This window comes from Gorilla gorilla, chromosome 4, assembly GCF_029281585.2.
Source record: "Gorilla gorilla gorilla isolate KB3781 chromosome 4, NHGRI_mGorGor1-v2.1_pri, whole genome shotgun sequence".
In the NCBI taxonomy this organism is placed as follows: Eukaryota; Metazoa; Chordata; class Mammalia; order Primates; family Hominidae; genus Gorilla; species Gorilla gorilla.
Window position 1 is genome coordinate 117623373 of NC_073228.2, and position 27020 is coordinate 117650392.

Consider the following 27020-nt stretch of genomic DNA (forward strand, 5'->3'; position numbering starts at 1 on the left):
TGAGCTAATGAACTAATTCCTCTCTTCTGAGTGTCTATTGCCAATGCAGCTTCATCACAAGAATTCCTAAAGTTGGGGAGAGATTTCTAATCGTGTACACATTGGATGCCATTCCTCACCAAGGTAACAATGTTCACCCGAGGAAGTACCCAGCTCCATCTTTTTGGTATTTGGGCAAGTATAGATTTGTGGATCCCCAAAGTGAGTATGTGGACTGTTTAGTTTCAATAAATTGCTTAATTTGTTGGGAGCTAAGATATGTGATTTCTAACATGTTTAGAGAACAGGCCTCTAAGGAGGCATATTGAGGGTGTAGGGGTCTTGCTTATCTGAAGAGGAAAAATTGAGGAAGGCATTATAATGAGGTAGAGCCTCAATATTTTTCAGCAAATTTCCTTGAGATCCAACAGAGGGGACTTCTAAAATAATGGAATTCTCTTGTATACTACTTTTGGGGGGGCATTCAGGATATGACAGTTTAATGAACTGGTGCACTGTTGTTCTATTAACTGAGTCAGATGACATCTACAGGTTACCTCTCTTTGCCAATGAATGAGAAATCCTAAACATAGAGTTCTCCTTTTGATTTGGGGGGATCAAAGTCCACAAGGAAGCATAACAAAAAAGGCAATCATGTCAGTAGTTCAATGTGAGCACCTGAAGAAATTAAGACCCCCACAGCAGCACACAGAATCTGCTTAGACAGTAGTAGATGGAAAAAATAAGAAAAGCAATGACAAATAATATTGTTAAGTACTTTGGTATCTCTTATTACTTATATTTAGGAGTCTGTCTTCTGAGTAGCAACTTGGGATCTATCAGGGGTTTGCTGGTCCAATTAGAGAAGTCAGCCTCAGGGGGCCTCCACCTCAGGCTTGGATGGTCAGGACTGTGATGTTTTTATGATGTGCTTCCCATTTTCTGTCGCATTTCGAGAGTTGGGGTCAAATGACTCTTGGAAACCAGCTTTACCCAGGAATCAGTTTGACTCTTTAATTTTACTGAGGAATGAGTCATCAGCAGCACCTCATATGGTCCCATCCAACAAGAATAAAGTTGATCTGAAATCACTCTCTTTAGAATCTGGAAGCACTAAGTTGAGGTGTCTAGATGTTAGAGTCAAAGCATCTTTAGTTAAAGTGGCAGAAGGCAGTGGCAATCCGACAAGTTTTCTTTGCCTGTATCCCAAGGTAGAAACTTCAGCTTGAGGGGCTTCAGGAAAAAGATGGTAGCAATTTCATTGAGTTCAAGTCAGAAAAGTGGGAAGAAACATTAGTTTTGAGACTTTTATTCAGAAAAGAATTCTGGATTCAGTTCAAGTAAAAACTCAAACAATGGACAATCCTAGAATCTAATAACAGGTATACTATCATTTTCTTCTGAAATGTAATTTTTCTCTTTCCAGTCGCCCTTCTCTTTAAAAAAATCAGACTAGGACCAATTTATTTGCAAAATAAGTTTTAGCTTTATTATACTAGGCCTAATTATTTGCATAAAGTGCAGCAAGACAGTTATTAGCCATATAGACTTTTAAAAATAGGCTTTACTAGAATGTTTTTCATAGAAAAACTCAGATTAGACATTTAAAATCCTCTTGAGCCAAGCCAAAGGTTTATCTGTGTCTGCAGATACCTGTATGAATTGGGTGATTCCTCTCTTTTCAAGGTTCCAAAATATCTTGAGGTTCCTGGGCCTGTCAGAAAATGACCTTACTTACCAAAGGTTCAGCAACACTGTAAGAAAACTGTGTACACAAAGTACCAGGCCAGTTTTTCCCAGGGGCTATTTATTGACTCTGTAAAGTCAACCTCAATTCCTCAATGCAGTCTGGTCATATCAGAAAATATGCCATTCCAGTCAAAGGCTTGGTAAAATAACCACTGTCTCTAATTGTGTCCTGTTATAAAACAGATTCTTACCGAACTTACGCAAATAACTATATTGCTATAAAATAAAAAAATACACAATTTCCAAATTTTAGAGAGATAAAAATGCTTCAAATTTTGCTCACAAGAGTATACTTTACTCAGTTGTTAAAAGCTATAAATAGCTCAAAAGAAAAAAGTTTCCTTGACTCTGAAAAACAAACAAAAAAAAGAATCAGCAACATTTCAAACAAGAAAGCGAAAAATTATTTTAGTCCTCTTTTAGTTTAGTCCCATGTACTTAACTTGTTCTGCTTGATATTGGGTTAGCAAGCCTCATGAATGCATCAGCTTTTTAATTAAAGCCCTGGAAGATTTTAACCAGTCTAATGGTACAATCTCCAAAGTTATCAGAAATCTGTATTCAAGAGCACTTGCATGAGTCCTTTCCATGAACTTATTTGAAGAAGAAAATGCTTTTCGAGGAGAATCAAAGTAAAACAATAATTGTCTATAGGTGACAAAAGTCTTAGAACAGCCATGTTAAAAACCCAATTGACAAGGAAATGTGGTTATTTCTGTGGCACACAATAATTTAACATCATCTTAACTATTACTGATAACATATACTGAGATATGAGAATTACAGAAATCTCATGCAATTTTGGAATGCCTATTAATAACACACACATATATATATATATATAAATGTAACTCAAAGAAAGTTAAATACAATTTTATATTTGGCAATGCTTACTCTATGATTTGAACATACCAGATAAGCCTAATATGTCTCTCTTGGACCTCTAGGGGCTTTAATATCCAAAATATTCCTTTGAGGTGAGAAAGACTAAGTTTAGAATTTGAAATTTGATTTTGGAAACTTTGTCACAAATCAAAGGTTTAAATCACTTGATAACCCCAAATAAGATCACAGGTCACTGTAAAATAATAGTCATTCATTTAGCCAAAGTGGTAATTCAGAGATTTTGAAAAGCAAAATCCTTTACTGTTTGATAGAGGGGATACTCAGTTTCCCAAAACAATCACTAAGACCTAATAAAACAGCATGGGGCCAATTGAATCTCATTTTCTTTCCTGTCTTTTATTTTTTGGAGTTTGCGCAAAATGTTAAAACATCTTTTGTTATCTCTTATTTTTTAAAATGTATTTATTTGGGACAGGGTCTCACTTTGTTGGCCAGGCTGGAGTGCAGTGGCACAATGATGGCTCACTGCAGCCTTGATGTCCCAGGTTTATGTGGTCTTCCCATCTCAGCCCCTTGAGTAGCTGGGACTATGGGTGTGTGCCACCACACCTGGCTAATTTTTTTTAAAAATTTCTTATAGCAACGGGGTCTCACTATGTTGCCCAGGCTGGTCTCAAACTCCTGGGCTCAAGCAGCTCTCCTACCTCAGCTTCCCAAAGTGCTGGGATTACAGACATAAGCCTCTATACCCAGCCTATTATCTCTTATTAATATTACATGAAAATCTCATTTGAAAAAGAAAAAATTCTACCTTTGCATTCGTGTATTATTAATGCTAAAGCTAATTTTAATAAAACAATAAATTCATTCAATCTCAATCAATTTTGACTATATAAGATAAGGTTTTCATAAACCTTTTATAATCTCTCATAATTTTTTATTAAAGAGTAGATTTTGCTGGACATGGTGGCTCACACTTGTAATCCCAGAATTTTGGGAGGCCAGGGTGGGAGCATGACTTGAGATCAGGACTTCAAGATCAGCCTGGGCAACATAGTGAGACTGTATCTTTACAAAAATAGAAATAAGAAAGTTAGCTTGGTGTGGTGGCATGGGCCTATAGTCCTAGCTAGTCCTAGCTACTTGGGAGGCTGAGGCAGGAGTTTGAGGCTGCAGTGAGCTGTGATCATGCCACTGCACTTCAGCAGACTATGTCTCTAAAATTGAAATAAATAAATAAATAAATAAATAAATAAATAAATAAAAAGTCAGATCAATGCTTCAAGAAAACGCTATTATCCTGACACCGGGGCCCAGACTATGGCCCTGCATCAGTGTGCCTTGGATATTGTTTAATTTTTAGAAAAACTAAGTAACTTTTCATTTTGGCTGACTTGATTATACACAGAATTCCTTTCACAGAAATTACTCTCTCTCTCTTTTTTTTTTTTTTTTTTTTTTGAGACAGAGTCTCACTCTGTCCCCCAGGCTGGAGTGCAGTGGCGCGATCTCGGCTCACTGCAACCTCCGTCTCCCGGGTTCACGCCATTCTCCTGCCTCAGCCTCCCGAGTAGCTGGGACTACAGGCGCCTGCCCACCACGCCTGGCTAATTTTTTTGTATTTTTTTAGTAGAGACGGGGTTTCACCGTGTTAGCCCGGATGGTGTTGATCTCCCGACCTCATGATCTGCCTGCCTCGGCCTCCCAAAGTGCTGGGATTACAGGCGTGAGCCACCGCGCCCGACCTACTCTCTCTCTTGAACTCTCTTTACATTTCACTTTTCCTTTAACAAAACAAGATTCTCAAACTTTTGAATAACATTTTAAAATTAAAAACACATCCTGTTTTTTTATATACTTTGCACATAGAATTGCTTTTCGTATATCTAGTAGTCTTAATTACATATACTAATTATAGTATTAACTCTTACTAAATCTTATTTTTAGCGAAAAATCTTGGAGGTAAGCAATTTTAATTATGTATCAGATATAGAACCCAGGACAAAGGGCAATGCCTGGAGCTAGGCGTCGTAACCTAAGGCTCAAATCTGAAGACATAAGTGTATAGACAAGTTAAGCAAGTATCCAAAGTACTACAAAAGCAGTAGTTTTATGACCTGAAAACATCTAGCAAAGGCAGTATCTGACCAATAGATCTAGGCAAAAATGTCTAAATTAAATTCTGAAGATGCTTTTGTTTTACCAACAATTTTGAAAATATCTTTATTTACTAAAGATTATTAAAATCACATGAACCAAAAAAAATTTGGACTTATTTAATTTATGAGTACTCCTTTATTTATAAACCAATTTGATATCATAGACAACATACAAAGACATACACACATGCATACATGAACATCCAAACAGACATAAACAAAGACCCTACAGCCTTGATTTTATTTTATTTTTATTATTAATAATTTGTTTTTAGGGTTTATATATTTCATTTTTATTTTTATAGATTTAGGGATACAAGTGGAATTGTGTTATGTGGATATGTTGTGCAGTGGTGAAATCTGCGCTTTTAGTGTACCATCACCTGAATAGTGTCCATTGTATCCAATAGGTAGTATTTCCTCTCTCACTGCCCTCCCACCCTCTCAGCTTTTGGAGTCTCCCGTATCTTGTATACCACTCTGTATGTCTGTGTGTACTCATTGTTTAGCTTCCACTTATAAATGAGAATATGTGGCTTTTTACTTCCTGAGTAATTTCACTTAGGAAAATGGCCTCCAGTTCCGTTCATGTTGCTGCAAAAGACATGATTTTATTCTTTTTTGTGTAGATTCTAAAACTCTAGTCATAAGCCTGGAAAGACTCACCCGTTCAAATAGGACTGTATTCAAATTATGCCCCAATAAATGGAAAAAGTCAAAATCCATTTGTCCCACATGGCTCAAGCCCTCACTGAGCCCCAGTGGAAACAAGGTAACAATCTATACCTCAAAGCAAAGAGAGAGAGAGAGAGAGAGAGAGAGAGAGAGAGAATATGAATCTATTATTCTTTAAGAAGGAGTTTGGGCTGCACTAGAGGAAGACTGCAAATGGATACCAAAGCTGGGTGCATGGTGGCTCACACCTGTAATCCCAGCACTTTGGGAAGCGGAGGGTTGCTTGAGGCCAGGTGTTCAAGACCAGTCTGGGCAACAAAGCAAGACTCTGTCTCTACAACAAATTGAAAACAAATCAAACCATTAGCCAGGCATAGTGGTGTGCGCCTGTAGTCTCAGCTACTTGGGAGGCTGAGGAAGGTGGATCACTTGAGCCCAGGAGTTTGGGGCTGCAGTGAGCTATGATTGCACCACTGCACTCCAGGCTGGGTGACAGAGCATGACCCTGTCTCTCTTTATCTATAAAAGGATACCAAAGCAACACAAAATCACAGGAAATTACCACAGGATTTTATAGGACAAATTTTCTCATAATATAATTTCTAGTGCCCCCCAAAGCCAAAGAGATCAGGTAATGCAACACAAAAGAGAACAGAGATTTAGATCTGAGAGGATGCTGTCCATTTACAACTCTTGAGATTCTCTGAGGAAAAACAGATGTTCTTCTCCCAAAGAAGAGTCTATGATGCCTTTTCTGTTTTCCTTAAGGAATCTCAGCCTGTTAAAAAAAATGTTTTTTGGTTCCCACCATGTGACATCAAGTGTGGTAAGAGGAAGGAGGGGTGGGTAGAAGTAAATAGGGAAACAGAGGGAGTGCATATGGCTAGCAGGGCGTTAAGAAGACATACATCAAGTTGACAGAGAAATTTCTGCAGAGAGAAAACAGAGGCCTTAAAATAATATCCATACACATATATTGCCTAAATGTCAGTTGTAATTAAAGTGATTTTTGACTACAGAGCTCTTAAAAAAATCCTTTCAAATCTCTTATTACCAGATATTAGCTGGGACAAACAGCTGATATTCCTGACTTTTGAACATTTTCCCCCGAAGTTGTCTTCCCCAGTGAAACTAGTAAGCCTTAACCAGGGTTATGCCTTAACCAAGGAGGCACAAGGTGTCTGAAGAGGTGCAAAGCAGTTCTCAAAAGATTCAGAATCACCTCACACACTGCTCAAAGAAAGGAAAGTTTTGCTAGCCACAAATGGAGTACAATTTACATCTCCATTCAGCCATATTGTTTAGGGTCTCAGCTTCTCAGCTAACCGCCTGTACACAAAGGCACCAAAGTCCCCTATGTCCCCACAGACCAAGGACAGAAAATTAAAAGCTCTGCATGCAAGAAAAAAGGACCCAAAATGGCAAAAATCACACAAATACCACACCCAAAGGACTTGTTCCCTGGCCAGGCTGCCTCAGTGAAAGGGTGGAACTTTAGCTACTGAACTACAGCATGGATGGTCTCCATTGTTCTTCCCAGAGGTGGGGGTGCAGGGGTCTATAGCAGGCAGTTTTGAGCTTGCAAAGGATTTTAACTTTATTTAGGTGGGATTTTTGCTCTTTAATTTAGTAAAGAGAATTCTTATGGCTAGCCGTGACACTATTATGTATCTTCAAAAACTTGATATTCCCATGAATTGTTTAGAATAAGAGATCTCTAAAATTCTTCTTTTAAATTTAGGAGTCCAATTTAAAGGATCCCTTTTTCAGGCCATTTTCTTCCAGAGGCTAAAGAATATTGCAGCCAAGCAGTGCAGTAATAAAAAATCATCTTTTTCATAGGCTCAAAGATAAAAATGGCTCAATTCTGCAGAATACCCCTTAATGGGCTACAAGGAGGAATAGAGCTCATATTTCTCATTTTAGATGACAAAACCTTAGGTGACAAACCCTTAATGCCTCCTCTGGGCTTTAAGCTGAGTTTCAAGCAAGCAAATAAAAATCAAAATGCAATTTCTCAAGGGCTCGCTCCCTTCAGCTTTTTACAGGGTATCCCCTACCAAATGCACTCTGACTTGCCAAAGCAAGGCCAGTTTCTACTGCTTTGCTGAAGCAAGGCCAGATGTCCTACCAAAGCAGAACCCCAGGTCTGAAGGAAGAGTACGTGGAGGCTGTTGCCCATGCACTCTCCACTTACCAAAAGACATTTTTCCAGCCTGGTGCCTTGTTTCTAATGCTGCAAAAATGAAAGTGCTATGGGCCAGCAATGGCTGGTTGGCAGCCAGACTCACAGACCTTTCCCTTAATGAAATAGTTTAGGCACCTGCTAGATGGGATCAGAGGGTGGCTGCAGCCAGGAGCCCATGTGTCATGGGTGAGATGCGCACTTAGGACTTTTGTCCTTTCTATGGTGCCAATTATTTGTTACCAAACTGAACTTCAGTCTAAGTACCTAGTGTAGCAAAACCAGACACTGACATCAGGATTGCAGTGACAGAAAGAGAGGCATTTATTACAGGGCACCAAGCAAAGAGAATGGGGCTGGTAACACTTAAGCCTGGAACTCCCCAATGGCTTATAGGTAAGGGTTTTAAAGGTGGGGAGGCAGAGATTGTAGGCAAGTCATAAATCAATACATGAAGGCTATACATTGGTTTAACCTAAAAAGGTGACATATCTCCAAGCAGGGGCCCAGAGCTCATAGGTGGATTCAAAGATTTTCCGATTTGTAATTGGTTAAGGAGGCAAAGCTTTGTCTAAAAATTGGGATCAGCAGAAAAGAATGTTAGGTCTGGCTCGGGGCGTGACCTTCTCTCCAAGCCACTCAGGAAGAAATTTAGAACAAAGAACAGCAGAGTTCAGTCCTCAGTTTCTCCTTATTTGAGGTCTCCGTGACAGTGGATCCATTGATGGGGATTTCATTTCTGAAAAACTGAGAGACATATGTTAGATGTTATCATCAGGCCGGGCATGGTGGCTCACGCTTATGAGCACTTGGGAGGCTGAGGCAGGCAGATCATGAGGTCAGGAGATCGAGACCACCCTGGCTAACACGGTGAAACCCCATCTCTACTAAAAATACAAAAAATTAGCCAGGCATGGTGGCACAGGCCTGTAGTCCTAGCTACTCAGGAGGCTGAGGCAGAAGAATAGCTTGAACCTGGGGGGCGGAGGTTGCAGTGAGCTGAGATTGCGCCACTGCATTCCAGCTCCAGCAGGAGACTCTGTCTCAAAAAAAAAAAAAAAAAAAAAAAAAGAAACAAAACATCCCCTGACTCTAACTTTCCTGTCTATTGTATTAAGCTATGGTTACCTTCGTCCTTATGAAGTTGCTCATTTACTTCTCAGGACTAGCTGGGTGCCTGGAATTTCTCTTGAAGGAACTCAAGATTTTCCTTTATTTCTGTGCCTGTGGGTGGAATGGGGTCTGGCGAGCCCCTAAGTGGGGGGTTCCTGCTCTGTCTCCACAGTGGCATGTGACCGGTGGGCACCATGCCACATCTGCCCTACCCTTCTGCTCTTGCTGAAGCCCTCTGGCCCGCAAAGCTGCTAGGAGAAGGCTGCCATGCCATTGCCCACCTGGAAGACAGCTCGGTCCTTCCTTGGTGATTGTCTCCAGAGTCTCAAAATCCTTAATGGTGGATTTTTCAGAGGCAAGGAGGCCTTCCCAGCCCTGAGAAGCACACTGTGTGATTTGAGCCTTGAAACAACTCCCTTGTCCTGAAAATCTCTAAACAATATTCTATGCTATAATCTAAACAATATTCTATGCTATAATCTTCAGTCTCCTACTAATAGAGGGTCCAGCCCAGGATGCTCAGAGAAATAGACAGCATACCAGCCTTTTCATCCTCCTCTGTGGCTTCATCTGGTGTAATATCTCTGTGGAAAAACTTTTCTTCTTCAATTATGAAACAACGCCCGACATGCCTTTCACTGGACATCAGCATGGGATGAGTGCCTGTGCTTGTGTGCTTGGAAGGTGGAAGTGTGAGCACCAGTAGAAGTCCTGCCTTTTAAAATGGAAGCCTACCCTGCACATGGCTTTACTCCTCTATGACTTGCTTTTCACGGTATAGAGCATTGTAATTACATTGGAGAGACTGATATATCTCTGACGACAATTGAAAAAGACTGATCTGGGTCTTTCAAGCCAAACCAAATACAGAATTTGTAGAAATATGGAAAAGAAACAAAGTTACTTACCTAAAAAAAATATCTCCTCTGTTTGGGAGGCCGAGGCGGGTGGATCACGAGGTCAGGAGATCAAGACCATCCTGGCTAAGACGATGAAACCCCGTCTCTACTAAAAATACAAAAAATTGCCGGGCGTGGTGGCGGGCGCCTGTAGTCCCAGCTACTCACGAGGCTGAGGTAGGAGAATGGCGTGAACCTGGGAGGCGGAGCTTGCAGTGAGCCGAGATCGCACCACTGCACTCCAGCATGGACGACAAAGCGAGACTCTGTCTCAAAAAAAAAAATCTCCTATCAAAAGGTGGAAATAACCGGTATCCATGAACAAATAAATGGATGGACAAAATGTGCTATAAGCACACAATGGAATATTATTTGACCTTAAGAAGGAATGAAATTCTGATAATGCTACAACATGGAGAAACCTTGAAAACACCATACTAAATGAAAAAAGCCAGACACAAAAGGACAAACATTGTATATGATTCCACTTAGATGAGGCAGCTAACACAGGCAAATTCATAGAGACAGAAAGTAGAATAGAATTTAACAAGAACTGAAGGGAGGGGAGAATGAGAAGTTATTATTTAGGGGTACCTAATTTCTGTTTGGGATGACATAAAAGTTCTAGAAATGGATAGTGGTAATGATTGTACTCAATGAATGTTCTGAATGTCACAAATGTCATGAATTAAAATGATAAATTTTATGTTGTGTATGTTTTATCACAATAAAGAAAGGATGAAAAACTCCGAAGATCCTAGAGTAAGTACACTCCGGTAGAGACTAAACCAGGAGATTAGAGGAGGCTTATTTGGTTTTGCTAGATTGTAAACTTCTTGAGGACAGGAACTTTGTCATTGTAAATGTCACACTACCTATAATAGTGTCTTGAACATGGTTAGACTCAATGATTCCTAGCTGAATAGAATTAGATGATGACCTGCAGAATTTTTCAATTTAATTCATTCTCGGAGGAGAGAAAGAAGTGGATTTTCTGATCAAATTCAGGGGAATGCTTTTAAAGCCTTGTTTTTTTGGGAACAGTTTGTGTAATCTTGCCAATGTTTGACTGCAGGCTGGCTCCTTGAAAAGCTTGGGAAAAAGCCAGGCAGAGCAATAAGAGAGAACTGGAGGTTGAGGGGTGAGTGATCAGAATTCAATCTGATGTGCGGCTCTGGCAAAGGGATGCTCACAGGTTAATAGCACAAAGCTATTGGCTTTGAAAAAGAACATTCTTTGAAAGAATCCAAAAGGGCACGGGAACAAACTTGATTGGAATTGATTGTACAGAGAATCTCTGTTGTGTAAAAAGAGGAGACAAATAGAAAGCACTTAAGAAGGATAGTATTCCACTTCGCTGCAGGAAAATACAAGTGACAAAAACAGCCAATGTTTATAGCAGCTGAACTTTTCCAAAAATTTATTTAAAAAGACTCTTTTTTTGGAGTCTTCCCTTTGACACAAATGATATCTCTGCATACAAAAAGAAAATTAAAACATGTGTTTTTTTTTTCTGGGAGATTACATCCTTAGGGGTGTGCAATGTGGCATCTGGATTTTGTAGTGTAGATTGAAACATTATTTTGTAATTGGAATTTAATCAAATAAGTTTTATTTTAGATAATTTCTTACAAGTGCTACATAAACATTCTCACCCTTAAAAATTCAAACAATTGGCTGAAAAGCATCCCCCTCTTCCTATTATTCTTTTAACAGAGGAGTCTCCTGGTAAGGTTTGAAGTATATTCTCGTAGATGATTCTCTTATATTTGTATACATAGGTGTGAATATAGAAATAGCTTTTATTTTTCATTAACTTTTTGGTATGAATTGAATCAAACCATTTTTTCTGAAATCCACTTTTTGTTGAAGTTTTTCAAAGCAGTGAAGTGACTGAAAGGAAAGTGAAGAGTAAGAACAGTGGCCGTAGGAATCTACACACCTAAAAACCAGTGTTTGTGTCATGAGGAATTGCCCGCATTACTTGGATATTTAAAGAAACCAAACTGTACAAGGTGATTTTCAAATTCTTGTTGTGAAAGGTGTGGAAGTTTATGTGACCATAAATTAATAGAAAAAATTCTAAACACTGCACATAAAAAAGTCTCACCACTTCAAACTCCTGTCTTTATGCTTACATGCAAAAAGCCCAGGTAACTTACTTATTGTTCTTTGTCTGGCTGACACCTTGAGAAATAAACACCTTTTGTGTAAGTGTAAAATTTTGCGTTTTTCTTCATACTCTGTTTATTGAAGTGAGGAATCACAGCTAGCTGAATTAATTATCCAAACTAGAACATGCATAATATTAAAGCCAGGTATTTCGGGAATCTAAAACTGCAAAAAATTAAATTAGCTAGAGCATTCTCATTTAAGTCATAGCCCCCAAATTAGAGCTTGGCTGTACGCATGGTACAGTGAGTAAGAAAGAGACGGGGCATTTCCATTTCAATTATTTTCTAATCACTCTGTTACAGATTAAAAAATATTTTGTTAATTTTATAGGTATTTGTGTTTCACTTGCAAAAATCAGGTGCTTCAGGTTGTGGCTTATTGTTTTGTTTGCACAGGGCAGTCTCTCTCTTTGATCTATAGACATCCAGGCTGCTGCCACTATGCCACCCTATGCAGTGGGATAGCTCACCCAACTCAAGCCATGGAGACTCTCCAATTTCCACGCCTCCCTGGATCTCAATCTTTCCCAGAGTTCAAAAGGCCTGAAGTGGGGATGAAAAGGGGGCTCAAATGGATTTGGGGCCTTGACTCCTACGGGTACCATGTCAGCTGAATTTTTGGTTAAAGAATCTTTTTCATCTGGCAAAATATAAACATCAACAGTCCATGAATGTCAATTCTCTTGGCTTCTTTTTTCCTACTTCCTATGATTCTAATATAGGTGGTTGCTAACTTACAGTGCCCCATTTTTTCTAAACAAATGTGTCAGTTGCTAATAAGAAGAATGATTATTTTTCATAGCTTTCAAGATAGACCGTATCAACTGATATTTATTAAATGCCTATTTCATATAAACAATTCAGCATTTATTTCTGAAATTATTTTTGACTGGGGAGAAATGTATACCTTATACCCTTAGTTTTGAACTTGAGCAGAGCAAGATAAGAAAAGAGGTTTGAATATAGCAGGAGACTGGGTGTTTTATGGCTTTTTTTTTTTTTGTCCTTTAGCCAAACTATCTGTCATCAAGGGAGCTGATTCCTGATGAGCTGATTTAAAGCCAAGGTTTAGGAGGCTGGACTGAAAGGCAGATGAAGGAAAACAAGTAAACCTGTTAATGATCTGTACATATGGAGTTTTATAGCTTCCAAAATGTACCTAACGGTTTTCATTTTTGTGAGCCATAGTCTAAAGGATAATGGCAAAACCAACTTGGATGGCAAAAAATGAAGACTGTTTAAACCAAGTAGGTTTGGAAATGTCTCAAAATACAAATTACTACTGTATTTGTTAATGAGGTTGCTATTTTTAAAGACACACACTAATACATCCAATATTTTTCATAGCACAAGGTGACTTCTTTGCTATTGCTCCTTCTCTTCTTTATTTTTTCATTTTTATTACTTTCTTCCATGTACACATTTCATATCTTTTTTTCTTCTGGCAGGCTCTACTCAGATACTGTAGTTGGGCTAGGAAGCACACATTAGGAAATGTACTTGGTTTTCCTAAGCTAATTATTTATAAAGAAGTTTCAGGGATCTTCCAGCTGGATTCCTGGAGGTCAGCACTATCCAAGTCATATTTGGAAAGTCTCAGGTAAATATTATTACAAGAGTAACATCAAAGATCACTTATCACAGATCACCATAACAAATATATTGATAATGAAAAAGTTTGAAATATTGTGAGAATTACCAGATATGACACAGAGACATGAAGTGAGCATATGCTGTTGGAAAATTGGCGCCAATAGACTGGCTTGACTCAGGGTTGCCACCAATCTTCAATTTGCAAAAAATCAATATCTGCAAAGCGCAGTAAAGTGATGCACAATAATACAAGGTATCCCTCCACAGAAAAGAATATGCCTTATTACCTTGTATTACTAAGAGATTGGGAGCAGCCCAATAGAAAATTGGTTAAATAGATTTTGGTATATGTATACTATTGAATATTATATGGCTGTATGAAAGGAAGAGGGAACTCTTCAATACTGATATGAAAAGATGTCCAGGATATACTGTTAAATGAGAAAAGCAAGGTTTATGAGTTTGTATAATGTACAGTCTTGTTTAAAAGAAGGATATGAAGGAATCAAAGAGGAACAATTATATACTTATATATTTGTATTTGTTCTTATTAATGCACAGAAAACCTTTGGAAGGAGAAAAGCTAATTGAGAACCCAAACCATCCACCTCTATTCTCAGCCAAGACACTAAGAACAGAAACCACACACTACTGTTTAAACTAAAATAACTTTGCTTTTCCACTATCTCCATTACCATTTCGTTACCCTGATGGGACTTTCCTGCCCAAATTATTCATTATAGGTACTTCCAAAAGACTAACCTACTCATGTTTTTCCCCTAAGATTATTGAATCCTTGGTCTCAAAATCCTCACTTTGATGATTCCACCCATCCTGGGCTGTTGTATTGTGATTCTTACTCAGTCTAGTCAAGTCTCTACATTGAAAGACTTACCTTAAACCACACTTCCAATACTGAATAAGTTTTTACTTCACCTTATGCCCTCTGAGACACTACAAAGCTTTGCAATGTGTTCTCTCCTGCTGCAGTAAGCAATTAACTTAGCTTCATCTTTTCAACAGATTTTGTTGGTGATATTTGGGGAAATAGCTTTTGATATAATTTAAAGTAGGTACTTGTTTGAGGTGGGTATATTGTGTAAGGAAACTGGACAGATGGTGGCGGGAGAGTGGAGAAAAGACAGTTTGTCTTACCTTTTTATTTTTCTTCACTGAACATTTTTATACTGCTGAATCATGTGAATACATTATCTATTAAAAATTAAATGAAATAAAAGTTAATATTATTTTGCATAAATACAAGTATAAGAGAAAATTAGGGATTAATTTTTAAATCACTAAACTTTTTTTCAATGGTATGATTCTATTACAGTTTATATTATCTAGTAAGAAAATGACTTCCAAAATTGTTGCAACATTTCAGAGGGCTGTACATTTATATTCCTGTTGTAAGGGGATGGCTTTCAAACTCCCAGCTCATGGATTCACAGGTGTTTCTAATGCTGATTTCAATTAACATTTGTCAGAGCTAAAAATATGAATTTTATCTAGAGCTCAGCTCTGTTTTGACAATATCATTTTCAACATTGTGACTTTTTAGTATAGACTCATGGTTTTAATAGGAAAACCAATTACTTTTAAAACTATTCTGCTCCTGCCCTTTAACATGATTTCTATCAAGAGTGTCGTATTTTTCAAAGATTATAATGATTATTGGGATTTGTGACTGTCAGAAGAATCCAGGGTGTCTCAGAGAGAATTGTGGGTAACTTGAGAGGACTCTGAGGATGTTCTCAGAGCCTCAGCTGACTGGAGCTTCGAAGTCTCTTGTTGTATTAGTTTAAAAGTTAGAATAACATTAAAAAATGGCAAAAAGAAAAGGAAACAAATTTGTAAAAGCAGGGAGAATGAGTATCATAACTGACTTTGGCAGGTTTTTTTAAAAATAGGATTATAGCCTGTTTTACCTTTTTATTTTTCTTTAAATCATGTTTGGAGGGAAAGGGCTTAGAAAACAAAAGAAAGAAGTGATACTGGGTGAGGGTATGCTAGGGTTAAGCAGGATGGAAAAGTAAACCTGAGCTTCCTTCTTTTTGTAATGTAAGGGCTAAAAGAAGGAGAAATTAGACATAAATAATAGAACACAAACCCTGGATTATTTATATGTCATTCTTAAGTATCCCTATCTTTTAGGAACATCCTTTTTACTTTATTAAATCTGACTGTAGAAAGAAATTATTAATTTTCAAAGTGTTGTAGCATAAATTTACATTTGCATAATAATACCATTTGTTTGAATGGCATTTACAATTTATCAAGGGCTCTGAAATACATTCTTATCCCTGATACTCATTGCTCTCTATGTATGGCACATTGAACAAATAATATATTCTTTCTTTCTTTTAATGCCATTTTTTCTTTCATTTAATTAATATCATTTGACATTTACTTACATTTTTCAGATACAAGTAGTTATCATATTTCTTATCACTCAACATTAAATTCAATTATATATTCAAGAGAGTTTCTTAAAACTGGTTTCCATCTGTTAAACATACCCAGTTGGCTGCCTTGATTTAATTCTTTTCTTATGAGCCTTTCTTTTCACTCGGTCATTTTGTTTTTTCTTTGTACATTGACAAAAGCTGACATTTTTTTACTGGCATATGGGGTTGAAAATTTTAAAGTGTGGGTATCAAATTTTTCTTTGTGGCTAGAGAAGTGGTTGGATTGAAATTCTATTTATCCTCCCGTTGATTGTGATGAAAAATTGGAATACTCTCTTTCTCTTTACACAAAATAATGCCCACTGTGTTTTGGGTCTGAGCCTGTCTGGAAGCCAGGTGAGGCAGCTGCCAGGAGAGCATTTGCATGAAGGGCTGAGGAGACGTCTGGGAGAGAACTCATCTAAGGGAAGGAAGAATTTGAGGACTGCCTAGAGGCTGTCCATCAGCTCTGTCTCCTCCCCTGCCATGTGGACATATATCTGCTTCTTTGGTAAGAGTAGAGAGGTTGGTCAACGCTGAGAAGAACATGGCCACAGGTCACCATGTGGCTCTGCACCTCAGTGTACCTGGTGAGAAGTGGTTGGAAGTGCCTTGTAGGCACCAATGATTTTGCATAATTGATGTGGCACTGCCTGAGGGCCACTGTGGGAGTGAATAAAAGCAGAAATAGTATCGATGCGGTGCTAACAGGACCTAATCATGAGCTTTCTGAGAAGACTCCGTTGTGTCTCCCAGAAATAGATGTGGGAGACTTTGCAGGAAGCAGAGGTCCTGCATTGGCAGAGGAGAGCCTAGAGAGTAAAACACTAGTTAAGATGGATGTGTTGCTGCGAAAGGAACATTTTTTAGACGATGTCCACTTCTTAGGAAGGGATGCAGGTTGAGCTGATTTACATTGACCTGAAAATTAAAAAGGTTTCTGAACAGGAATCTCTTAACAACCGGATTTGGTGAACGAGACAGCCTAATCAACACTAGCTTTCGTGAATGAGACAGCCTAATCAACACTAGCTTTAGTGCCAGGCCACCACACTTTTAGCTGCTTATTGATCATTTCCAGTGAAGAGTTGTAGCTCATTCTCAGAGTGAGTTCAGTGGAAGTAGTAGTGACTTCCAGGTAGCTAGAGAAGAGTAATGTTTCTTAAGGAAATATTTTGAGGGAAATTCAATTTGTCAGACTGAGAGTGCTCACAGGGATTTCCACTGAGCAGAACTCCAGTGAAGAATCATTAAGGATACTGAAGTAGAGGCAAGAGATACTGATTCAGTCTAACTTTAGCAAGAATTGTACTGAAAATACTATTAAAATAGCTTATGAATGCTTAAAGATGGAAAGAACATAGAGGTTTCTTTAAATGCAGACATCTTGCTTCACAACTCAAGTTCTCAACTTTTTTTTTTTTTTTTTTTTTGAGAGGGAGTCTTGCTTTATTGCCCAGGCTGGAGTGCAGTGGCACGATCTTGGCTCATTGCAACCTCCGCCTCCCGGGTTCATGCCATTCTCCTGCCTCAGCCTCCCGAGTAGCTGGGACTACAGGTGCCCGCCACCATGCCCAGCTAATTTTTTGTATTTTTAGTAGAGACAGGGTTTCACCGTGTTAGCCAGGATGGTCTCGATCTCCTGGCCTCATGATCTGCCCATCTCGGCCTCCCAAAGTGCTAGGAATACAGGCGTGAACCACTGCACTCAGCCCAAGTTCTCAACTATTAAAAGAAGGCACCCAACTTTCATATCCATGGGAAAAAATTACCCAGAATTCCAACTATTTGATGAATAAATGAATAGCTGTTGATTCTTGAGGGTCTCTCCCAACTTTGTGAGATGCAAAATTGTAACAAGAGGGTTATCTTTGCTGACCTTCTTTGTATTATAAAGTTTCTCTTCCTCAGAAGCAAGGTTTTGTATTGACTGCTTTAGATATTTTTGTGCTTGAAGCTAGGATGACATCTAGCTTGAAGCTAGATAACAGTAAGATATATCTCAGTGCTGTGACTCAAATTTCCCTAGTAAAACGCAACTGTGCATTCCTAACCCCCAGCATCTAGACTCCTTCCATGCCAATAAAGAGGGGATTAGAATTTTGGTCAATTTTTGGTTCTTTTCTTCATGTCCTAAGATGACTGGGAAAAAAACCCAAATCTACTCCAACTTTATGTATTTACTAATTGAAAAGTAATAGACATATAGAAACTGAGAAACTATTGTCAAAATGCAAAATAAAAGGCTAGCCAAATATTTTCTTATGAACTCTTAGACTTTCTACTCTTAAGAAAACCCTTTCCCCCTCATTCATTTATTCATTTCTTCAACAAATATTAATTGAGCATCTACTATGGGCCACGAGCTATGCTGTTTGTGTGTCTATGGGAATATTTACAGCTAGAAACAAAGGAGACATGGTCCCTCCTCTCATGGAGCTTTCCACCTAGCAAGTGAGGCAGTCAATTCAGGACTTTGTAAGAAGGAGCTTAGCATGCTTTGGGAGCACAAGGCTAAGTCAACTTATCTCAACATGTCTAAAGCTAAACATTTCATCTTCCTCCCTATATTTGCACCTTTTGCTCTATTCTGTTATAACAATTTTATTTGTCAGTGGCACCATGTTAAAGCCGTCCTTGATTCCTCCTTCTTTTTCACCCTAATATCTCACTAGACATAACCATTTTTAAATTGATAAATTTGTTGACACTTTAGTCAACAAATATTTTATTCTATATCTAAAATATTCTTCCTCGGAAACATTGCTATATTATTTCCTGTCTATGAATAGTACCTAGCTTGATTGAGAGTTACTATGTGCCAGGCACTGGTATAAGGGTTCACTCCTTCCAACAGTGTATTATTTAATTGCCATGACAACACTTTGAGATAAGTGCTACAACTCTCCTCGTTTTAGAGATGAAGGAATTTAGCAAAGACAGAACTAGGGTTTGAAGCCAAATGGTCTGACTCTAGAATCCATGCTGTTACCTACTATGCAATACTGCCTTTCCTATGCCTTGTATATATCTGCTAAGACTTTTATTCAAAGACTGATGGCCTTATGCCGGGTGTCTCTGCCTCCAAGTTCTCCCATTATAATCTATACTGTTCTTCATATAAGATTAATCTTCCCGAAGCCACAATTTAAAACCCTCTCTAGTTCTAAAATTCTCACAAGCATTTCAGTGTTTATAGAATAACATACAAATGATTCAATAAAAGGCTAAAATTTATAGAATACTTACTATATGCATGGATAACCACCTATAGTTATCTATGGGGATAATCTCATTTATCCAATACAACAAGCCTGCTGTAGTAGGCCAACTGTGAGATGCCTCCCAGTAATCCCACTTTCCTGGTATTTATGCCCTTGTATAATTCCATCCCCTTGAGTGTGGTTTTGACTCACTGACTTGTATATGATGAATAGAATACATCAGAAGTGTTGGGATGACACTTTTTTTTTAACCTTTAGAATGGGTGCATTTATTGAATGAAAAGTATACCTCACAGAAGTAGATTTGTAAAAAAGTGAAGTTGGCAATACTGTATTAATACTCAACTGCATTTTACCATTTGTCTTCCAGTTGTGTAAGTAAATAAATCTCCTTTCTGTTAAACCAATTTTTATTGATTTTCTATTACTTGCTTCCAAAAACCTCATTACTAACATGTGAGATGACTACTTTCAAGAATAGATTGTAAATGTTGGCATTTTGGATAATTTGATATATAGCAATAGATATCTATCTATTACACCTATGTGTAATAGATACTAATACACCTATGAACTAGGGAGTGGACTCATCCCATTTTACAGATAGAACAATTAAGGTAAGTTGAGTAATGTGTTCAAGATTACTTGGTGGCGGAGCTTGGCTTTGCCCTCAGGATTGTCTAAGCCAATTAACCTGTATTCTATAAAAACAACTAATATTTATTCAGCCCACACTAGTGCTAGATTCTGTTTGGAGCACTTTATAGTATTAATTCATTCAATGCCTACAACAATCCTGTAACGTATTCTTTCTGGATTGTTGGCCAGCCAAGATGTAGCCCCAACCTTGCTTTCTAGGTAAGTCTCCCCAAAACAGTTTGTTCCCAAAATATGCCTGGTGTTTACCAACCCCTAAGCCTTTGGTCAAATACATCAACATTTTAAGATGCCTTCCCTATGTCTCTCTGCCGTCCCATTTTTCAAAATCCAGATCAGTTTTCAACTTCAAGGTAAAGTCTAGCCCAAATAATTTATTCTTATTCTGAATTTCTTTAGTGATTATTTTCTGTACAATTTATTAGCAGCAAAACTGTGTCTTAGGTGAAGGTTTTGCTGTTGTTTGAATAGTAACTTAAGCATTTTATTCCAATATCTCTGTGCTTATGGCTTATCTCCCCAATGTGCTCTTAAATCCTTTAAGGTTATGTGTGTCTTAATTTATCTGTTTATAGTGTATACTCAATAAATATTTATTGATTTGATTATGTATCATGATAATTAGTTATTTGGTACTGATTTTGAGTTCCAAATATGAGACACTACCTAAATACAATGCAATTACATTTTAATTTTAAAAGTAATTTTGAAGGCAGGTGCAGTGGTGTGCGCTTGTAGTCCTAGCTACTCTGGAGGCCAAGGCAAGGAGATTGCTCGAGCCCAGGTTTGAGGTCAGCCTGGACAACATAGTGAGACCCCCCCATCCCTAAAATAATGAATAAATAAATAAATAAATAATTTTAATTATTTCTAGTATTAAAAGGCTCTGCCTTACAGCATTAAAATACTGTTTATAAAGAAATTAAGGGAATGACTTATACTTTTTTTGAATACTTTCCCATATTGTGTATGCAGGAATTTTCGCATTTCACAACTAAAAGTATTTTACCTTCCTGTATGCCTTTCTTAATGTTAGCTTTTAAAAATACTGTTTTATTGTTTGCTCTTAAGCCTTTGTTCTTAATATTTTACTCTCAGACATTTATTTTAAGGGGAATTGCAAGGGATATAGTATAGTGCTAAAACTTGTTATTTTGGAGTTAGAAAGACAGAGTTGAAATTCTTACTTTACCATTTACGAGCTGTGCAGTCTCAGACAAGTTACCTAATGTCTTTGTGCCTTAGCTTCCCTAGTGTATAGTAGAGAAAATGATGCCCAACTCATAAAGCTGGTGGATTTACTAAATGAGGCAAAATATCTAAAGTATTTAGTAAAGTGTGTAACATGGAAAGCTCAAATATGTGATGGCAGATATAGGTATTATCCTTTTTCTCACCCTTTCGAACCAAAATAGTCTGTAAGACAATAACATTATGAGTAGTTTTGAAGATCAATTATTTTTATTATTTTTAATAGATAAATAATAATTATATGTATATTTGTGGTATAAAATGGGATGTTTTGATACGTGTATACAATGCAAAATGATTAAATTAAGCTAATTAACATAGTCATCACCTCACTTATTTTTTATGGTAAGACATTTGAAATTTACTCTCTTAGCAATTTAAAAATACACAGTATGTTATTCATAGCTATAGTCACAATGCTGTGCAATGGATCTCAAAAACTTTTCCCTCTTGGGAACACTTATTCTATTTGATGGAAGAAAGTACTGTTCATTAAAAAAAAATCAAACTTATTCCTCCTAATCGAAACTTTGTATCCTTTGAATACATCTTCCCATTCCCTTCTCTTCAAGCACCAGCCTCTGGTAACTACCCTTCTACTCTCTGTGGCTATGAGTTTGACTTTTTCAGATTCTACATATAAATAAGATCATGTGGTATTTGAAGACAAACTCCTCTTGAAATATCAAGGACCAGCTTCCTTGAACTTTCCTCTTACAGGAGATTGTCTCCTTGTATTTGCTGAAGAATCACTAGAGCTGGGATGAGAGAGTGAGGAATGACCTTGATATGGTTTGGCTGTGTGCCCACCCAAATCTCATCTTGAATTGTAGCTCCCAGAATTCCCATGTTGTGAGAGGGACCTGGTGTGAGATAATTGAATCATACAAATCATCATTGTAGATAATCCCATATTGTTCTTGTGGTAGTGAAAAAGTCTCACGAGATCTGATTGTTTTAGAGGGGTTTCCCTTTTCACTGGACTCTCATATTCTCTCTTGTTTGCCACCATGTAAGATGTGCCTTTCACCTTCTGCCATGATTGTGAGGCCTCCCCAGCCAAGTGGAATTGTGAATCCATTAAACCTCTTTTCTTTATAAGTTGCCCAGTCTTGGGTATGTCTTTATCGGCAGCTTGAAAATGGATGAATATGACCTACACCCAAGCCTTCCCTTCTACTTTCCTTCTCCAGTGGCTGCTGTCTCCTCTTCCAGGACTAAGGAATGGCGTTGCCAGCTCATCATAGGGGAAGCCCTGCTACTGCAGGATATCCAGTAGCCTGAGCTGACTCATCAATTTCTGAAGCTGCCCATGGTTCCTTTCCAGAGCCACCTGGTGTGCAAAATCCACCTATGCACCATGGCATCCAGGCTGAGAGAAGGGCACTTCTCTATCACCGCACATGTGAGTAGAATTTGGTAGCATTCGTACAGAGCCGGTGAAAAACTCAGGACTCTTGCAAAAAATTTGAGGGTATTAAAATATGCATCTGACAGTCCCCCCTGACTTTTCACTCCATCTCCCCCTCATGTACCCTAATAACTGTGAGACAGAAAACAGTCTCTGAAGTCATGGAACTAGAAATCTGACTGGGGGTGAGGAGAGATAAGGCGTATACCCATGAAAAGGGAAATAGCTTAACAAGCATTAAATAACAGTCCTCTCTTTATTTAACAAGAAGAGCTTATAGTCTAGAAGGGAAGACAGGAAGAAAACAGGAGTTAAAGTAGAAAGGTTAAGTCTTTGGTAACAATTATGTAGGTATTTAGGTGATGACAATATCAGGGAAGTGATGTGACAGTACAGAATACGAGCTCAATAGGAAAGAGATCTATCATTACCTGTACTTCAGGAGAGAGCGCGACTGCTGTGGCTGTACTAGGCAGGGAAGGCTTGAGATAGGCCTTGCAGGATAAACACAGCTTATGTAGACAAAGGGGAGGATATCCCTCTGCTCACTGCTGATTCTCCAGCCTGACGTGTGAGGCAGAGCAGGCGCCAGCAGATGGAGGTAAGATGGTTTTCAGAGGAAGCCTGGAATGGAACTGAGGGAGCTGTTGGTAGAGCTGTGCGCTAGGTCAGGAGGCCTGGTTTCAGTCTTGGACCTGATATTAACTACTCTGATGGTTTGTGTTAAGTCTCCTCACTGCTTTGGGTCTCTCTTTCTCATTTTAAAAATGAGCGGGTTGGGCTAAGTGATCCACAAATCCCTTTTCCGGGTCATATCTATGATTTTATTATTTCCTCACCTGGAGCATACAGATAATTCAATGAAGATTTAAAAGGAAATTTGGAAAATATTATTTCTTTTCACTTCAGAGCAAGCAATGTGGGAGAATATACAATAGCCTCTGAATTTTATTGTATTAGTTATTTCTTTGCACTAGGAAATTTGTATTTTAATGAATTGGAGATATTTCACTGGCATTTCTTCCTACTCATTATGTATTTCAGAAGGGACATTTCTCCCCGACATATCACTTGGTTTTTTTGTGGTTGTTTTTGTGTTCTAAGGAGCCAGTCATTAATTATGCTTCTCCACAGACTTGGAGAAATACCTCCAAGGATCTGCCACTTGGGTGGAACTTTCTCAATCTGGTCTACACCATGACAGAAACACTGTTCTTTAGACTTCTCAACTCAAGGACTTTCTTTCAGTTTTGAAAAAGTTATGTGTCATATGCCAGAGACTACTAAGGGCTGGAGATTGTCTTGGCTACTCATATGAAAATATACTGTAGTTGCAGTGGTGGAACTGAAATTATAGTTTTTGAATAAGAATAAATGCAGGAAGGAATTCTATCCTTTTATCAGAGCATTTTCCTTCAGGAGTATAAAAGACTATATCTACACAGAATCAAATAAAGTGAAGATTTGTCCATTATACAACTATTCTGATCTTTGTAGATAACCAGAATGCTGGAAGCCAAAATGTTGAAAATCTTTCATGTGGTTTTATTACTGGAATATCCAGATGGGTTGCTTGCATTGATTAGATTCCATAGGAAATGAATAAAACTCTACTTCCTGTTTTGTATGATAATTATAAGTGAGTGACGTGACTTCCTTCTCCAGTTCAGATGGAAGTAGGATAACATTTTCTTTAAGTGTTAGTAAAAAGGCCATTTTTCCTTCCACCCAGGCTGTCTTTAACTTTCTCTTTTCCTGCAGTTCTGCAGGCTTGAGAATGGTGGTGCTACTGTCCCATTCTTGTTTTCCTGTTGAAAAAAGATTTAGGGCTTTCACTTCTCTGGATCATTAATTTACAGTAAGGTAAAGGAAGAAGAAAGCACCATTCAATACCATGAATCACAGAACAAGCTGATGACTTCTGAAGGTCAGGGAAGGACCTGCCAGCATCTTCTCAATTCATGTGTGCAGGCATTCCACAGATTACTAGGTGCACTGTCACTTTTACAGGGAAGTGTCAGATATTAGCCTCAGCTAAGGAGGCAGAAGCTCATTGTAGCAGATTGATCTGTGGAGACAAATCTGTGCTTATCTAATTCATTTCAGAAAGCTCTCCAATATTCCAAAAAGCACAAATCAGGTCAGGGAAAATGTGAATTTACTCTGAAGGAAAAGCACAAAGAGAGTAGAACTTTACAAGTGAAAGGAGTGGTGAGGTTTCTGTATCCCCAAAGCATAGGAGTAAAGGAGCTTATGGGTGTTTTGTAGGCATAAGTGTAGAAGCATTACAGAGAAAGACTAAGAGCGTGTACCTATGCCTGCACAGGCCAAATGTGCCTCGGGTGGCCCTAAGCAGAAAACAAAGTTACCATTTCTCCCTTTTAAGGGCTTGCCATTGCATCATCAGTTGGGCCTGGCTCTCTTTCCTCCTCCTTTCTGAGGCTTGAGGGAGAGGAAAGTCCTTCCTGCCTGGGGCGCCCAGAGCTGTCACTTTGGCTCTGGTTCAGTGAAACCTGGCCATTGACAGGACAGATGGCTATGGCAGCAGCCCATCCATCAGCCCTAGAAGCCCTGTTTCTATTCAGATCATGTTCTCAAGTGATCTTTAGCGGATCCATGCTTAAGCATAGAAACAGAAAGCTTTGGCCAGCTTCTAGTTCCCATTAGCTTGTCTCTGAGGCACCATGCTTAGTTGTGTGTGTATCTGAATTGAGGCAGTCAGTGATGTACTAGGGCTAAAATAGTAATAATAATAACAATTCTGACAGCTTTGAAGGTAGACCCTCCTGCTCGTTTTAAATCACAGGCGCTGTTCTCTGCTTAGCTCTATGGAGCAATAAAAAGAAAAAAAATACAAAAAGGCAGGCTGGGGAGAAGTGTGTTGCTCCTGTGTGGGGGCGGGATCATCTGAGGAGTGTTTCCAGGGAACTCTGGCAGGAGGGTTCTTGTTCATGAAGGATTTCCCCGGCACTGCGCTGTGGCAGGATAACAGATGGGCTTCTCTGTATTACAGAAGGGAAAATACCTTTTGTCTTCGCCAATGCCCTTCACTGCAGGCAAGCAGATAGGAGGGCCTTGTAAGCACCACTTCTGCTCCTCGATGCAGCCTCTGTCATGAGCCATCAGATTTTTCTCTGTAAGAATAGAAACAGTCTTTTCACAGTATTCTCCTCCTGAAAGCTGTCAGCCATGAAGAGTGCCATGTCCTTGTTTAGAGACGCAGCTTCTGGAATGCTTGAGTGAAAAGCTAAAGGCATTTCATTTCTGAGGTTGTCAAAAATATTCACAGTCTTCCTGCTTGTGCTGAGGATGCTGACCTCATTCTCTCCAGATTTGTACCATATGTGGAGACTGGAGACTCCAGGACATAGGATTACAGTTTGGAAAGATCTCCCTTGTTGGAACGGACTCAGCACACTTAGCATAAAGGTTAAGGAAAACTCAGCCACTCATGCAATTTTGTAAAGGAGTCTGTACCTTTGCTTGCAATTTTATAATTGTCTTGATTTCTTTTATTTGTAACCTTACACACCATTTGCCAGAAAAATTCAATAAAACAGAACAACGAGGAATTCTTACTATGACTTGGTGAGTTTAGTTTCCCAATTTTAGAGGGGAGAAACTGAGACGCAGAAAAGCTTAAGTTCTCTGAAGAGGCCAAACCAAGAGCAATTGATTAGTCTATTTCAGAAAATGCAGAAGCTGCTTTGTCTTACAGCACATTATGAACTTATGGGGAGCATGGGCCTGCCTTTGCCTTCATTTCCAGTGTACCTCTAGCTTGATGGCAGGGTGGTGCCTTTCTCCCCACTTGTTGATGGCTCTTGATCTGTTCTCCTGAGTAGACTAGGAAGGAATTCAAGCTGAACCTGGTTATTTATAGTGCAGAATTTAGGCTTAGAAGTGTATTATATATACACAACTTCTGTAGCTGCTCTCTTTCTCTATGAGTTGATTATCCTTTTATACCTATCAGCCTTTCCTCTTCTGGCTCTTTCTCCCCTTCCTGTTCTTTTTTTTCCTCTCCCTCCTGCTCTTTCTTTTATTGTCTTATTGTGAGAACAGGGGACTATTTACAATTCACCTATGGGCTTATAAACCGACAAATGACCTACTGCTGTTGTTATTTCTGAGATAGATGTTTTGGGGAATCTGGCCAAAAGATGCTAGGCTGGATACTTAAACTACCCAATCATGAGTCTTCAAACGTATGTGGAAAGTATTTGGTCTTGAAACAGGTGATAAAACAGTTTCCCAGTGTAATCCTTTGTTACTCATGATTTTATGTATTTGTGCTTTTGTCAACTTTGGGCAAAACATCTAATTATCTGTACTCTCCTATCCTGAATGCCACTTGGTGGCAAGGATGCTCTCATTTTTGAATCCTCTATGGTGTCTGGTAGACATATTGGTATTTCAGCTAATTTAATTTAATTCTTATAAAACGTGTGTATGTATCAGAGAGCTGAGGGAAATGACTCATGTACAATTGGGAAGGGCAAAACCTTTCATTTATGGATTTCTAGCTGCTAAACTGTTGATTTAATATATTAATCTTTCCAGATACTTATAAACCAGATATAGAACTGAATCCAGGGAATAATTCCAAGATTCTGTTATTTCCAAAAAGCTGCCAGGTATATTTGGAGAACTTTTAA